This window comes from Ictidomys tridecemlineatus, unplaced genomic scaffold (assembly GCF_052094955.1).
Source record: "Ictidomys tridecemlineatus isolate mIctTri1 unplaced genomic scaffold, mIctTri1.hap1 Scaffold_82, whole genome shotgun sequence".
NCBI classification, from domain to species: Eukaryota; Metazoa; Chordata; class Mammalia; order Rodentia; family Sciuridae; genus Ictidomys; species Ictidomys tridecemlineatus.
Window position 1 is genome coordinate 740670 of NW_027526077.1, and position 16270 is coordinate 756939.

A 16270-nucleotide genomic window follows, 5' to 3' on the forward strand; every position below is an offset into this window, starting at 1 on the left:
TCTTTCTTGAAACGCTTGCCCCCTTGGGCATTGCATTGGCAGTGGTCTCTTTTTCTAATCTGAATTCCACAGAAAAAAAAGAAAAAGTTGCAGTTAGGTCCAAGTGGTTTTGACAGGTTGCTAAATAAAACTGGCTTAACTGAAGTTCTGAGAATTTCTTACAAAAGAAAATTTCCTTAGTATAGGAAATCATGGGTCATTGCAGTTATAAGTGTCTTAGTAAATAGAAAATGTGGCTTGAGGCTAAGAAGCATAAAATCTTAATGAGATTATTTGTGGGTTGCTATTTATGCATACCTTTTAAACCATTAAAAAATGTTTCCTATCTGTCTTCAGTGTGTCATGTTAAGTTTCCACTGTTGAAATCTTACATAATTTTTGAGAATCTCCAGAGTTGCTAAAAGGAAAGAAAAAAGCAATAGTAACAAAAATTTATGTAGAATTTGAAATTTACAAAGTACTTTCACATACAGTAACCTTTCTGATCATCCCTGTTTTTATTCTCTTAGAAAATAGAATCACAAGGCTTTCAATGAAAATTTATAAAATTACCTATGTTTTCTTATATGGTAATTCTGAACTGATTTGGAAAAACTCAAATCTGAATCAGTGATGTGTTTAAATTACTAATGTTACTCCAAATTGCAGGTAGTAACTTTGGGGAACTTCTCTGACAGATACATAACAGGAGCATTTGGCTGACCGTAAGGTCTATGAAGTGGTTAAAACCTCCTTTGGTTCCTTAGTTTTGAGTTTTCCTTGTGCTTAGTCCCACTTCCCTCCTTCACCAACTTGAGGTGAGGGCACACTGAGGGCGAGGTAGGCTCCTCTGAGGCTTTTGGCAGCAGGGAGAACACTTGGCTAGGCCATTTGTGCCCCGACTACCAGCTACAAGAAATCAAAGATTTCTCTCAGCTGTAGATGAAAACTCTTAGACACATAGGAAAACTTTATATTTCTATATAAATATCATGTGTGTGTGTGTGTGTGTGTGTGTGTGTGTGTGTGTATAGTTGTAGATGGAAACAATGCTTTTGTTTTTATGTGGTGCTGAGGATCAAACCCAGGGCCTCACACTAGGCAAGCACTCTACTACTGAGCCACTACCCCAGCCCCCATAGGGAAACTTTAGTTCAGTCTTAGAATGAAAATTAGGCATGACCCCAGTAGTGAGATTTTCCTGCTCAGTATATAAAGTGAGAGCATTAATAAAGTATATATTTGTATGAAAGGTGCTGCTCTACAAATAAATCTGCTCTTTTTTGATTATTAGAACTGTACAGGAAGAAGTCATCTGTTTTGGTATAAACTATGGAAATATATCTAGGTAGCCAAGGAAAAACTGAATTGTTACTGAAGGATGTGTCACACAGAAAAGAAATAATTTTCAAAGCAGTGGCTGGAAACTATTTTCAAACATGAATCTAGGGAGTCCCTTGAGCTGTCTGTGTGGGTGATGGGTGAGTAGTATTGGTTTGGTTCTTGCCGGGCTACTTGTTTATTTATTTTCCCACAAAGATTCCTTCTTTCCTGTGAAATGAGAGTTGAAGGTGCAGCTCCATTTCAGTGTAGATTAAACAAAAAGTAGAATTCATTTATACTTACTATAACTTGTATAAATCTAGTGAAGAGAAACAGGTTTTCTTGCTAAGCTTCAGTATTATATAATTAATATAATACAATTATTTTCTTTAACCTTTTTTTAAAAACTACATGATTTAAGATTTAAGAATTTAATTCATAAGAGATTGAAACTGGACATAGGAGAAAGACTAGAGAAGGATCAGCATTCTGCTACCTGGTTGAACACATCTCTAAAGTGGCTGCCTTAGAATACCATGTCCTGATAGAACTCCCTATTGAAAGCCAGCCAGCAGAGCCACTTCTTTATGCCCTACTCCTTACCTGAAGCACTGTGAATTGTCACCAGGGCCCTGAGTATGAACATAGGTGACTCCACAGGATTGCTACTCAGCCTGACAGAAGGGAACTAGTGTCACTGGGCAATCCACACTCTGATTTAGAAACCCCAGGCTGTGGGTTTGGAATTGGCCAGATACCCTGGCTCAACCTTGAATAAATATTCCCGAGGCCTAAATAGGATAGGGAATTCAAAGCCCTATTTTTCCCAAGTTCTTCCATAACCAATCCATGGCTGCTTCTTGTGAGATTTAAGTGGAGAGGCCATGTTTTGGAGGGGAAACAAGGCGTCATTCTTTACTATAAATTAATTCTCCCATAGCAGTTCCCTTTTCTCTTAGAAGTGAAACCATTAGAGGGGCCAGATCAAACCCACTCTAGTCATTGACCAGGGCCAGCTTTATCATACACCCTGCCCAATGTAGTAACAACCTGTGTGAAATGACTTGAGAAATCTTAGGCAGTGCCCTCTCCCCACCCAGATATCTCAAATGCAGCCTTCATCTTAAGCCAGGTCTTAAAGACTCAGGTAGACTTTTATTCTTTTAGTATTTGGATTTCATCCCTTCTAAGAAAATGGACATCACAGTGGGAGGTAAATGACTTTTATGTTATTATAGTCACTTATGCCATGATATAAATTAGTTTAAGTTTCTTTGGTTTTGAAAGAAAGATAATTAGATGACAATGGGGAGAAGGTGCAGAATTGGAACAAAGGTGGGAAGCACAGTCATCACTCTTGTGGCCTGGCTGAGGACTCTGTGACTTCTTTCCCATTAGAACTTGCTTCTATACTTTCAGGGAAACAGGGCATCCTATTTTCCATTTACTTCTCCCTTCTGTCAAACAAAGACTTAGAGGTCTTTTTACGGCTTTGACTCTTCCTTACCCCTTCTAGATGTAGTTCCATTTCCTTTCCAAGATGAAAGCATGTCTTTGTCCCCTCCCAGAATAGTTCCAGGCAGCAGAACATAGTGAATCCTTCCAGATAAAGAGGATGCTGATAAAATGCCAGATTGTTATCAGAGAAGCAAAGTGAGGGGAGTCAAGTCCCTACCATTAATTACCTCATTACAGCTTTGTTTATATCCTGTTCATTTGGGGCATGTTTTTCTTGGACAGTTTCTTATCTGTGTTCTGAACTGCAGTCTGAAGTTTGCAAAACTCCCAAAGGTCAGGAAATAGTGGGTTCCTTCTTTGCTTAATGGCAAGGAAGAGAAGATCAAAGTTTCTATCTTCATCTGGAAGGAAATAGACAAATGCTTGGTTTGGGCAGCCTATTCCTCACCTCAGTAGACAACTATACTGTGCTGATTGAGCTCTGGCTCTGAATATTGAGGAAGTTACCTGGAAATAGAATGGCATTTATCTCTGTGAAGCCATGAGCATCAAGCAGTGATTGTATATCCAGACATTGAGGCTGGAGTTCAGTTGAATCTAAAGTAATACTACTTGGTAGTTTTAGTAAATATACTTGATGCCACTGAACTGTATTCCTAAAAATGGCTAAAATGGTTGACAAAGTTATGTTTCTTTACTAAACAAGTTCATATCTGACCTCATGTTGTTTTATTCGGTTTGGTCTGCAGCCCAACCCATCTTTGCTAACAAGACTATGGACATAATTCAACCCACCCTCTCAGCTCACTGGTGATATGGGCTTCTGAAGACCAGAACATTGTGTTTTTCATAAGACAAAATCCTACAAGCATGTTATCTGGTAATATACCTGCAGTACGAATTTGAAGAATAAAAGAAAGAAAAAGCGAATAAGAGAATATACCTCATTCTAAATCATGAAACTTAGTTCTTATTAACTCCAAAAGCCCTCGCTCAGAGCTCCAATGTAAAGTGTCTTGTTTTTACCTTGTGTGCATGTCTCCTGGTTCATCGCTGTCATCACTTGAAGTTAGCTGATAAAGTCAATTTGATTTTTGCAGGCGCTTGCTCATATTTAAATTTAGTATTTCCTTAGAAGAGGCTAGAAAAATGAGGGACTTAGGGAAAAGTTAAGGTAAATCTTGAAATATATAAAAGCTCACTTTGAGTGAAAACTAATTAAAAACAAGCCCTGGCCTTTTCATAGGCAAGAAAAAATTGGAATGGCGACAGGGGATATATTCTTTAGGAAATAAAAACTTTGCCAGAAATAGCATGGGTGGTTAAAGGAGTCTGGTGTGAAAGTTGCATCGTTTAAAAAATAATATATCTTTACTTTCTTCTTGACTAATGGTTTTGTCAGAATAACTGTTTAGGTAATAAATGAAGTACTTTGAAGTGCATAGGGGAACAAACATTTCTGTGCCTTGTACTAACTGGTGATACAGATTATAAACTAAATGATGCCAAACTTCATCAGTTCATCCCAGATCTGCACACTAGCAAGCTTAGTCAAAGCCGTAGAAATCTACTGAGGAAATCATGAAAATGAATGGAATTGATCCAGAATGTGTTAATTTTCTTCTGAAATGTTATATTTATTAGACCTCAACACACAAAAGTTAAAACAGTATTGAATTTCACACATAGCACTTTATTTGTAATCTTAGGTTAAAGGTTATGGCTTTGGCATGACTGAAGAATAATGACTCATACATTTTACACTGACTTTATTTTATTTCTGATAGGCATAAAGGAGAGCTAGGGAGTAAAATGATAGTGCATTAAGGCTGAATTTATTAGTTGATTGGACACAAATGGAAATACAGAATGTCACTTAATGATTTTTTTGTTTCTGTTGATATTTGTATTTATACTTTGGGTGAAGACTGTGAAATGCTAACTTATACTTAAAATGCAATATAAAATATCTCTTGACTATTAAAATTAGGAGTGAGAATTAACAGTGATTTTTTTCTAATAAATGTCTCAAACTATACATAGCTAAAATCTTATCATGTGGACATTTTGGAGAATGTGACCAGTACTCTGCATTTAAATGTGCCCCATCTTAAAATGTAGTCATCATGAAATTAATACATTAAGGCATGGTCACAATCCAGGAAAAGACTTGAAGGTAATATGAGTCTCCCCATAATTAGTAACCTAATTAAATGCTAGATAGCTTCAGCTTTACAATAATGTACCATGCTTCTGAACAAAGATAACACCACCACTGAAACTGTATACTTGTAACACTAGTACATTTTTAATTAGTGGCAGGGTACGTGTGTGTGCTCATTTTTGTTTCATCTTTGGACTTTGCACAGCTGTTTCCATTGTGCATTCATTTGGACTATATCCAGTGAGGACAGTCACTGATTTGGCTTGGTTTTTTCAGAATTTGGGATGATTCAAACTGGTTTGAATCAAAGTTACCTTTTTGCTATGGAAAAGGCAACTTTGGGGGGTATTTAATATATAAAACTGGTTTAATCTACTCAAGAAGAAGAGAAAATCTGTTTTACCTTAATAGCTCACATGGAAAATTATACCACCAAATGCAGATGAGTTTATTGAAGACGGTCCATCAGATTTGGCATCTCTTGGTTGAATAATTTGAGTTGTATGTACACTTAAAAGTAATACAGCTGAATTTCTTTTAATATATATTATTGCTCAATTCTTTGATGGTAAAAATGCCTTAGAATTGGAGTGCATCAGTTTCAATATTAGTGTAGGCTTTTTTTCTTTCTTTCTTTCTTTAGTTGTACATAATACCTTTATTTTATTTATTTATTTTTGTGTGGTGCTAAGGATCGAAAACAGGGCCTCACATGTACTAGGCGGGAGCTCTACCGCTAAGCCACAACCCCAGCTCCTAGTGTAGGCTTTTGAGTTAGAGGCACCTGACTTTGAATCCAGCTTGTTCACTCACTTCCTTTATGAGCTTGGGCAAGTTACTTAATCTCTCTGAGATTGTCTAGAAGAGAGCATGTGGAAGCTTCAGAACATTGTCCTAAAAACATTTTTGGTTTTTAGTTCTTATGTGATTATTAGGACTTAAGTATTTATTGATTTGATTTTTTAAGAGAGCACAAGGAAAAGTTAATTCTGGTTGGAAAAGTTTAAAAGAAATAACTGGACTTGTTTAATCTGAGGGAGAGAAGACAGGATGTTCCAGAGATAGGGCTAGAGGAAGAGAAGAGAAAAGAAGACAGGATTATACCTCAACTTTTCTAGTGGATATGATAGGATTTTCTTTAAGAACAGTTTCAGTGAGGTCTGACATAAACTGCACATGTTTAAAATGTATAGTTTGATAAGTTTATATACAATCTAAAACCATCACCATCGTCAAGATAGTGAACATATCCTTCACCCTTTGTAGTCCTTACACAGCCACTCCATTGCTGGCATTGGCTGTTCCGGGTTCTGTCACTCTAAGTTAATTTGCACTTCTTTGTATTTCATGTAAATTAAATCATACAGTACGTGTTCTATTTTGTCTGACTTTTTCACTCAGCCTAATTATTTTGAGATTCAGCCATTTGTTACACGTACCCATGAATTTTTTTTCCTTTTTATCATCAAATAGAATTCCATCATATTGATCTACCATATATTTATTTATGTACGCAACTGTTTATTTATGTACTCAACCATTTTAGACATTTATCTTGTATCCAATTTGGGACCATTATAAATGAGTTGCTATGAAGATTTCATGTACAAGTCATATTCTAGACGTGCTTTCATTTCTCTAGAGTAAACATACAGAAGTGGAATGGGTGAACTATATGGTTGGTGTATGTTTAACTTTAAGAAATTGAACAATGTGTTTTCCAAGGTGATTGTATTATTTTACATTCCCACCAACAGAGTATGAGAGTTCCAGTTGTTCCATGTCCTAGCCAACACTTCGTGTGCTCGATGTTTTTCATTTTAGCCTTTCTAGTGAGAATGTAGTTATGTCTACTTGGGGTATTAATTTGAACTTCCCAAACAACTGGGGATCTTGAGCATCTTTTACATGTGTTTATGTGCCATCCATATATATTCTTTGTTGAAGTGTCTGTTCAGAGCTTTGACCCATTTTTTTTAAAGAGAGAGTGAGAGAGGAGAGAGAGAGAGAGAGAGAATTTTTACTATTTATTTTTCAGTTCTCGGTGGACACAACATCTTTGTTGGTATGTGGTGCTGAGGATTGAACCCGGGCCGCACGCATGCCAGGTGAGCATGCTACTGCTTGAACTACATCCCCAGCCCCTGACCCATTTTTTTTTAACTGGGTTGTTTGTTTTGTTATTTCGAGTGTATTCTGGGACCAAGTCTTTTAGGCATAGATTCATTTATTTCTCTGGCATGTAGAACCAGAAAAACAAAATTAAATTATAGCAAGAAGGAGTCTACTTACACAGAAGGAAGTACTTTTTGACTGTGGCAGTCTAAACATGGGCATGGGTCAACCAAAGGAGGATGTAAAACTTTCCCTGGACTTATTTTAAAAAGGGCTGGCTGTAGTCTATTTGGGATACTGTAGGCATGCAGAAGTATGACTCAGTTTACCTAACTGAAGTTTTCATTTGAGAGAAGATATCTTCCCTGGGATGGGTCTCTTGCTAACATCTTAGTATCCCTTGCTCTTTTGTGCTATTTTATCCAGGCAAAAAAAAAGTGCAATTTCTTGGGATTTTTCAAGGCTTTTCCTGTACTTTATAATTTTTAAAAAGTCATTCTTTCTGATTTTAGCTTGAAGTGTTGCTATGAAATATGAGGAAGGTCATTCGGGGCATTAATTAACTTCAGCAAAAACAGTTGCAATCTCTACAGAGCAATCATATTAAAAGAAATGCTCAAATTTCTCTCATCCAGCAGTAGCACCAATCATTGTTTTTGCTGATGGTATTGGACAGATTAATTCAACTCTCTGTAGAGGTAAAATAATTAACTAGATTCTAGAGAGGAGGTTTTCTGTGATTAAAGGACTTGGGTTGTTGTGGCCCTTGGATGGGAAGAGTCAGGGGTGCTTTAATGACAGGATTTCAGTAGAGCTAATGAAAGATTTTCCTGTATGTAGAAAACACTGGTCATTTGTTCTCCAACTCCACAGATTGCCCAAACTGGAGGATGTTGGCTCCAACTATAAGGAGATTGAGTATGGTTAGTGTTAGGCATAAAATTTTTATTATCAGCATCAATATTATTATGAGATTAAGCAATGGAAAAAGTCAAGAGAGACCATGAAGATATGTGAGAATAATAATAATAAAAAAGATAGCCATCTGCCTGGACTGTTTAAATGCCCATTGATTTATAGGATCTTGTTATTGAAGGAAACTGTAGAGATCACTTCTCCTAAAATAACCTTTTACAGAAGGGAATATGAGAGGACATTATGTAACTTGCCTCTGGCTACATTGTTAGATACTAATATTTTAATTTTAAGATGTTGCAAAAGTAATCTCACTTAAAAGAGACACAAAGGAAACCATGTGTTTCTGCTTCATGAGAAGGTTTCACATGACCAAAATAGTCCCTTAAAGCTGATGACTTATTATTTTTTCCTAAGCCCATGAAGATTCTGACCTATGTTTATCTTTGCTTGTCATTAAAAATATTAAAGATTTTTATTCAGGCATTTTGAACTTCTCTCTAAATAAATATGATACTTCAAGTGACTGAAGGGTAATTTGACCTGAAGTGATCAATGATGATAGAGGACAGCAGGGGACATTGCCAAATCCTTTGTGGAACCTAGCCCAGTATGATATGGGTTCTATATTTTGAAGAAAGATTACAATTTGATGGATGCCTTTGGCTCAAAGTCCTGTGACTGATTTGCCTTTTAAAAGGTAGTACTTTATAAAGCTGTAAGACTTTGTTTTGTTAAAGACTAATTGGATTGGTAGAAAACATATTTAGGCTGTCAATTCATTGTGAATGGGGTCTGCAAATACGAATTCTAACCATTGGAATTAGTGGGCTAAATTGCTTGTAAAGGATTCCACATCCACAGTCATGACAGAAAGAAATCAGTATAAGGCCTTTTATTTGGTTGTGGTTATGTTTTATTTGGACTCATCATTTTGTACATGTTCCCACTAAAGTGAAAAACCAACATATATTTATATAATGTTGTGTACTTGTTGTATAGGGTTTATCTGAGTATAAAAGTGGGATAAAATACTTAAAAGTATCACCCCATGATAACCAATGGATTTATTTTCAAAATTGCATTTGTTGTTGTCTAGGCAAAAAATGATGAAAAATTTAAATGAAACATAATTTTCATACTTCATCTCTGTTTTGATAAGAATAAGTAATAAGGGATTAATATACAGAAATTATGCATCCTTTCATTTATTTAAGAAATATTTGACACAGTGGGCATCATGCTAGGCACATGCCTATAATCTCAGGATCTCTGGAGGTTGAGGTGGGAAGTTCACAAGTACAAGGCCAACCTGGGCTATTTGGTGAGATCTTGTCTCAAAATATAAAGTAAAAAGGAGCAGGGGAGTAGCTCAGAGGTAAGACATACCTGGGTTCAATCTCCCTTACTGCAAAACAACAATAACAACACAACAAAAAGTGTTGGGGATGCAGCTCAGTGGTAGAGTGCCCCTGGGTTCAATTCCCAATTCTGCACAAAGAAAAAGGAAGAAGAAGGAGGAGAAGGAATGTTAGTAATTCCTATTTTCTGTGTGTGGGGTGGGTACTGGGGGTTGAAACCAGAGCCTTGGCATACTAGGCAAGTGCTCTTCCACTGAGCTTGAGACAGGTTTCTCTATGTTCCCTCAGCTGCTCTTGAATTTGCTAACCTCCTGCATAATTCTCCTGAATAGATAGGATTACAGGTATGTTTCACTATACCTGGTTGTAATTCTGTTTTGTGGCTTTTTATCCAGCCCCCATACTGGGGATTAAACCCATGGCCTTGCACATACTAGGCAAGTGCTCTACCTCCCGAGCTACACCCCCAGTCCCTGGCTGTAATTCTAAATAATTAAAACACATTCTTCCAAAAGCTTTTAAAAATAACTACCACACTGTAAACCTTTCCCTTTCTTTGGTGGAAAAATTCCCTTACTTTATTTTCTTGCACTAAAAGGAATGGCATGAATGCTAGCAGCCATTATCTCTGTGACCTTGTGTCCTTGCCACATTATGTGGCTGAGTGCTGTGCCCAGTTCTTGCTACATTATGTATAACCATTGAAATGTGAAGTTGTGTTGCAATTATGTACAATGAATCCAAATGCATTCTTCTGTCATATATATCCAATTAAAATAAATTAATTAATTTTTAAAAAAGAGAGAGATATCAAGGTGATGGAAACCACTCCCCAGCTCCTGGCAGCTCCCATTTTCATAGCCTAGAATTTATATTCTGTGGCAGATCAGCCTGGACAAAAGCCTTGGTAACTGAGAGCCAGAGTCAAGGTGGCCTCAAAATCATGCATCTGCTAAGGCCCAGGCTGCTGTTTAGCTTGTCCCGATTGGTCATGCACTGAAGTTTTAAAATATTCTATCATGGCTTATTATTGTCAGCATAAAATGTCACTGCCATAAAAGTATACTTTAGAAAGGTTTTAACATGATGAAGAGTCTTAATTTTTAAAGAGCAGTATTACTTTTGAGCTACTTGGTAGGTCCAGAGATTTACACTAAACATTCTACCTCAAAAGCATAATAGTTTTTTTTTTGTTTTGTTTTGTTTTTTAATATTTATTTTTTTAGGTGTAGATGGACACAACACAATGCCTTTATTTTTATGTGGTGCTGGGGATCGAACCCAGGTCCCGCCTGTGCTAGGCAAACGCTCTACCACTGAGACACAATCCCAGCCCCAAAAGCATAATAATTTTTGCTTTATTTTGTTTGTTAGATCTAGAAGGCTTTCCACCCAGGCTTCTGGAGATGTACAGTTTTTAGCTCAGTACTCTCTACTGTTCTTACTTTCCCCTTAATACCCAAATGAAGGACTTTAGAAAATCAAACTTGAAAAGTTCTGAACCCACTGCTTTTCTAAGAAATATATTTAAATAAAGAAATTCATGAGCTTTGCAGAGTGCACAATTACAGTAAATGCAACTTTTTTGAGTTACAGGAAAGGAGCAATTAGTTCAGGTGGTGGTAGATCTTTTGATGACTTGAAAATGGGTCTAGGAAGGACAAGTAGAGAATCTGGCAACCTTGACCATTGCTGTATTCTCCAAGAATGCAGAGAATGGTTTTAGGGATGCCTGGAATTGCAACATGGTTAATAGTACCAAAACACAGAGAATGACTGCCTTTTCACATTCACTAGATACAAACTTATTTTTTTTAGTATTTCTCTTTTTTATACATGTATATGTATATACACATGCTTTTAAAAGCACAGAGTTCTCTGAACCCAGAGAATAGTCAGTAGGTGCCAAAGAAACCCCAGCTTCCTGCCCCTTGTTGCAGCTCATTTGGTGAGGAGGGAGAAGGGTAGGTGTAGTAAGCATGAAGAGCCTCTTTGGTACAGGCAGGGCTGTTTCCTGGACAGTTGTTGATACAGAACACTGGAGAAAAATAGAGTGTATATATGTTAATGGAGGTTTTAAGTTTTCACATTATTCCACTTACTAGATTTGATAATAGCTACCACTTTTTGATCACTGTCTGATAGGCATTGTGTTTTACATGCTTTATCTCATTTAATTTTTACAAGGCCCTATGTGGTATATGAAGAATTTAGAAAGTTTACTCGCTTGTACAGGGTCACACAGTAGTAAGTGGTAGGACTTGGATTTAAACTTAGGTATGCTGGATTCCAGAACATGTTCTTGACTCCTGTCCTGTGTGCTCTATGAAGATCCTGTTTCTGCTCTCAAGATCATTTCATTCTAGTAGACATGATGGCCCGAGGGATACTGTGGGAAAGGTAGATGACTCCTCCCCTGCTCTGAAAGCCAACTGTTCAAGTGCAGTACCTGCACAGTGATTGACTCTGAGGTCATTCCTTAGCAGAGTTCAGATGAGATGTTTCCCAAGGATGCAAGGGTGAAAGGACATTCATTGCAAGTGTTCAGGGAATTACAGATTAAATGGTAGTTGGCTTGACAAAATAAATATAGGAAGAAAGTTTTTTTTTAAAAAACAAACAAAAACCAAAATGAGCAGTATGACCAGGAGGCTGCTTAGTCTTACCCTACCTTCAGCAAAAGGGTAATCCCAATTGTGGGTTGCCAGTGGGTGACCATTTTCCAAAACCAGGCAGCCATACCATATGAGAAATATTAATGGTCAGGCATTTGAATTCCCTCAGTAGGTATCGTGAGGATAGTCAGACACAGCTTATTTGAACTCAGCTCAGCTCCCAAAGTGCTAACTTTGATTAAGTCGGGGCTCCTGTCCATCATCATCTGAACTTTGGGGACCTCTACTATATAGAGAGTATAGCCTAAAAATCAAAGCTCAGCACTGGAGGTAGGGTCTTGGATTAAGGAGGAACCAGGGGAGCATTAATAATTATGTTAGTGAGGAAGAGTCGAAGAGGATATTGGCTAGAGCCTGAAACCAACTAAGACTTTCAAAGACTGAGGTTGCTGTGGGTACTTAGCGGATCTCCCTATAGGTTGGGTGGGCAGAAACACTTTTGGTGCTCTGCAGCCACTTAACCTTTGAATTCTTTAGGAAAGGAACAATTCAAAGGGTGAATGTACAAGGGGAAACACCTTATAAGTACTCCGCTGCGCCCTGTGAAAGGGGAAATTAGAATGGTATCGGCAGAATAGTTCTCCTGTGCTCAGAATACTGCATTCTAAACTTGCCTGGTATCTGAAGTGTTAGGTACAAAGGTTGGAAGGATGATATATACCTTGGTACTCTCTCCTCCAGAAAGCCATTCCAACTCTCTCTCCCACTTCCCTTTGTTATCCTTCTCCATAGCATGTGTGTCTCTGTGGGTACCACAGATTTGTGACCAGCATGTATTCCCTGAGCTAGTGGTTCCCCATGAGCAGTGTCCTAATTCCATTTTTATATCACATGAAATAGAGCACACACCTGACTGCCACACTGTGTGGCCATCCAGTGTGTGCCAAAGAATCTGGGGATTCTTGACCTGGATAAACTATATGGGAAAGTGTGTGTGTGTGTGTGTGTGTGTGTGTGTGTGTGTGTGTGTGTACATATACATGTTCATAAGTCTCTCTTTTGAGGAAGTCCATAGTTTATATTAGGCTCCAGTGTGTTTTCATAATCCTGAAAATGTTTATAAAAAAATGAACTTTTTTGGAGATTTTCCATATTCTTGTAAATGAATGTGTGTGTATGTGTTTGGGGAGGTGGATTGAACTCAGAGGCACTCGACCACTGAGTCACATCCCCAGCCCTATTTTGTATTTTATTTAGAGACAGGGTCTCACTGAGTTGCTTAGTCCCTTGCTGTTGATGAGGCTGGCTTTGAACTTGGATCCTCCTGCCTCAGCCTCCCAAGCTGCTGGGATTATAGATGAGTGCCACTGCCTCTGGCATGAGCGTGTGTTTTTATATCTGGTAGATACTTTTATGCTTCCTTAACTTCCTGTTGTGAACAACAGCTTAGGGTAGACAAGGAACTCTCCCTTGGAGCCATGGATCACAATTCTGTCCTGGGCACTGCTGCTTACACATCCTGGCAGGGGGTCTACCTAACCTTCCTGAGTTTTATTTTATTTTTCACCTGTTAATTCCCTCTTGTCCTACAGGAATGTTGCATAGTAAAGAGATTACAGGTATACAGGCATCTCATAAACTGCCAAGAACTATACAATTGCAGAATACAAGTATTGTAATTAAAAATACATCATTTTTCTTGTCACACAATGCCAGGATAACAAATATGTGATTAAAATGAACATTGGGCCAGGTGTGGTTGCACAGGCCTGTGTTCCCAGCTAGAGGCAAGAGGATCACTTGAGCCCAGAAGGTCAAGGCCAAACTGGGCAACATAGCAAAACCACATCTTAAATAAATACATAAAGTGAACATGGAATGAATTTATTGGAGTGAGAGACTAGAAGTTGAAAGGCATTAGTATCTGCATGTCTTGTAGGCTTTGTAGATGCCCAGAACAGTCTTAGAGTACACACAGGGCTATTGAGGAAATGATTTTCAGACAATGATAAAAGTTTATAAGACCTTCAAGACCTCAATTTGTTTGCTTTACTTTACAGAAGAAGTGGAGTCTGGGAGATGGAGGGTATTTTTTTCAGAAAGGCTGTAGATGGGCAGGAGATATAGTTCAGTGGTACTTGCCTGGCAGGTGTGAGGTCCTGAGTTCAACCCCCAGCAGTGCAGCACAAACAGAGGCTGGAAACTCTTCCTCATCATTGTTAATAGAGGACAAAGAAAGAACCTGTTTGTCTTCATGTCATCAGTTTATTATCATATCTTTTTAAAACAGTGTAGAATTACGCCATGATTTTAAATCTCTCTTTAGGGCTACCTAGAGGCCAGCAGTTCAGCAGTGTGAGCACTTGGCAAGCCATGGGCACAGTGCATCGAAACAATTTTGTGTTTCCAAAGCACCTTCTTGGAGCGCTTCCTGGAGAGCACATCAAAGGGCTGGATGTAGATTACTGCACGCCTCTCAACTGGACTGAGACTCAGAGGTTACTGGGACTTGCCAACTCAAAAAACTCAGTGTCCAAAGCAAGAGTGAAAACCCAGATGTTCCAATTTTTTATCCTGGTAGTCACTAGGTTCTAAATTTTCTCACTACTCCAGCTCCCTCCTCTCAATAGCTTGCAAAATGGTAACCTGGAAATGTGTTTTTGCTTAGTGTATATATATATGTAAATCCAACTATCATCTAACCTTCCATTTAAACAATTTGTACTAGAAGGAAATTTTAAATTACATTTAATCATTGCTTTATAATTAATGTCATTTAATTAAATATTACTTTAAAAATGGCTTCTTTCTTCTTTGGCAATTACATTACCTTTCGAGCAGTTCTGTTTTGCTTTTTAACCTGGTTATGGGGTTTAGAGAGTACCCTAGTATAGGGTATCTGAAAGCAGAAAGTTCTGGCACTTTTCCCACTTTCCATTCTTTCTCCTGTATGGATGCCAGATTCCTTTGGGAAATCATTTGCAAAAGGTCAGGAGCAAAAGGAGGGGCATTCTTGAGTGTAGGGTTACTGCTAATTGGAAACTAAACATCTGTAACCATGTCAGAGTTATTTGTATTTGAAAGGAAACATTTATATATAAGAGCCCTTTCGGTAACATAAAACACACTATAACACAGAGTGTGTGCATTGGAGGGGTGGCGATGGGGTGAGGAAGGACAGCCAGGGAAGCTTCTGACAAATGACTGTGCTGTGCTGAGTGAGGTCACTTGCTAATTAAATCTCAAAGCATTTTCAAAGTATTTTCTTTTCTTTGTCAAATGAAGTTTTCTTCCCTCATATGCCAAAGCAAACATTTTACTGTGTTTGCCATTTACAAATGAAACATTTCACCATTTTAATGGAAAAATAAGGAGAAAATGGGTGTGTGTTCAGAACCTAGTCAAAGACCAGTGGGAACTCTCTAGTTTCCTTCTAGAACCTTAGCTCTCAGCGTCTTCCCATGGTATGATGTGAGACTGGTTCTTCCCTTCCCTGAAACTGTGTGCCCATAGGCTTCCTGATACACCTACCCTTTCAGGAAAAAAAATCAAACTGTTTTCCACCTGTGCCTTTTTCTCCTTTCTTCCTAGTTTCTTCTTAGAATAAAATTTCTTGAGAATTCCTTTGAAGAAAGTCGAGAATCTACCCCTTTCCCCCGTAGAGTCTAACACCTTCTGTTTTTTCCCACCCTTGCCCTTGGCATCTAAGACATTTCTGTAATTTTTTTAAAATTGGATGAAAGATCACAAAGTCGAGAGAACTTACTTAAGCTAGGACCTATCATATTGTATGAGCTACAACTGCAGCCCCCAGACCTCTTATTTTTGGAGCTGTTTTCTGAAAGAACTTGTGTCCTTATTCACAGACTGTTTGAAGCAAAATCCAATCAAGGTTTTCAAACAAATATTAAATGTCTTCATGCAATTAACTTAAGCATCCTTTTCTTCTGCTTACCTCTCATTCTGTTATATTTGATAATTAAATTTTCCCAGTTCATGCAATGAAAGGTGAGGTAGCACTTTTGACCACTGTAGGGTGGTCAAAACCTGAAGTTTGGGGCAGAAATTTCAGTTTGAAGCATGAAACCAGTCAGTTGGACTGATTTCAGATTTTCAGTAGGACCCAGTCCTGCCTTGTGTGTTTTCTAGTTCCTTATTTGTGTGTTGCTGATCATGCTCCTTTTTTGTATGGTTTTCAGGTGGAGTTGGCATGAACTTAAAAGCAGCAGATACTGTTATTTTTTCTGACAGTGATTTTAATCCTCAAAATGACTTGCGGGCAGCTGCCAGAGCTCACTGAATTGGCCAGAACAAGTGAGTGAGTTAGTCATTGGCACCTT

General features: G+C 38.0%; 1 protein-coding gene across 2 annotated transcripts in view; it reads left to right on the forward strand.

The window, feature by feature from the left end:
- Positions 1–16270, forward strand: part of LOC144374684 (uncharacterized) — a 233936-nt gene that overhangs the window by 33732 nt on the left and 183934 nt on the right. The window contains exon 4 of one of the 2 annotated variants that reach the window (XM_078037442.1): positions 16130–16244. The exons of the other annotated variant lie outside the window; for it this stretch is intronic. The gene's annotated coding sequence lies outside the window, so the exon portion shown is untranslated. The remainder of the gene's footprint in view (positions 1–16129; positions 16245–16270) is intronic. 2 annotated transcript variants of the gene reach the window in all.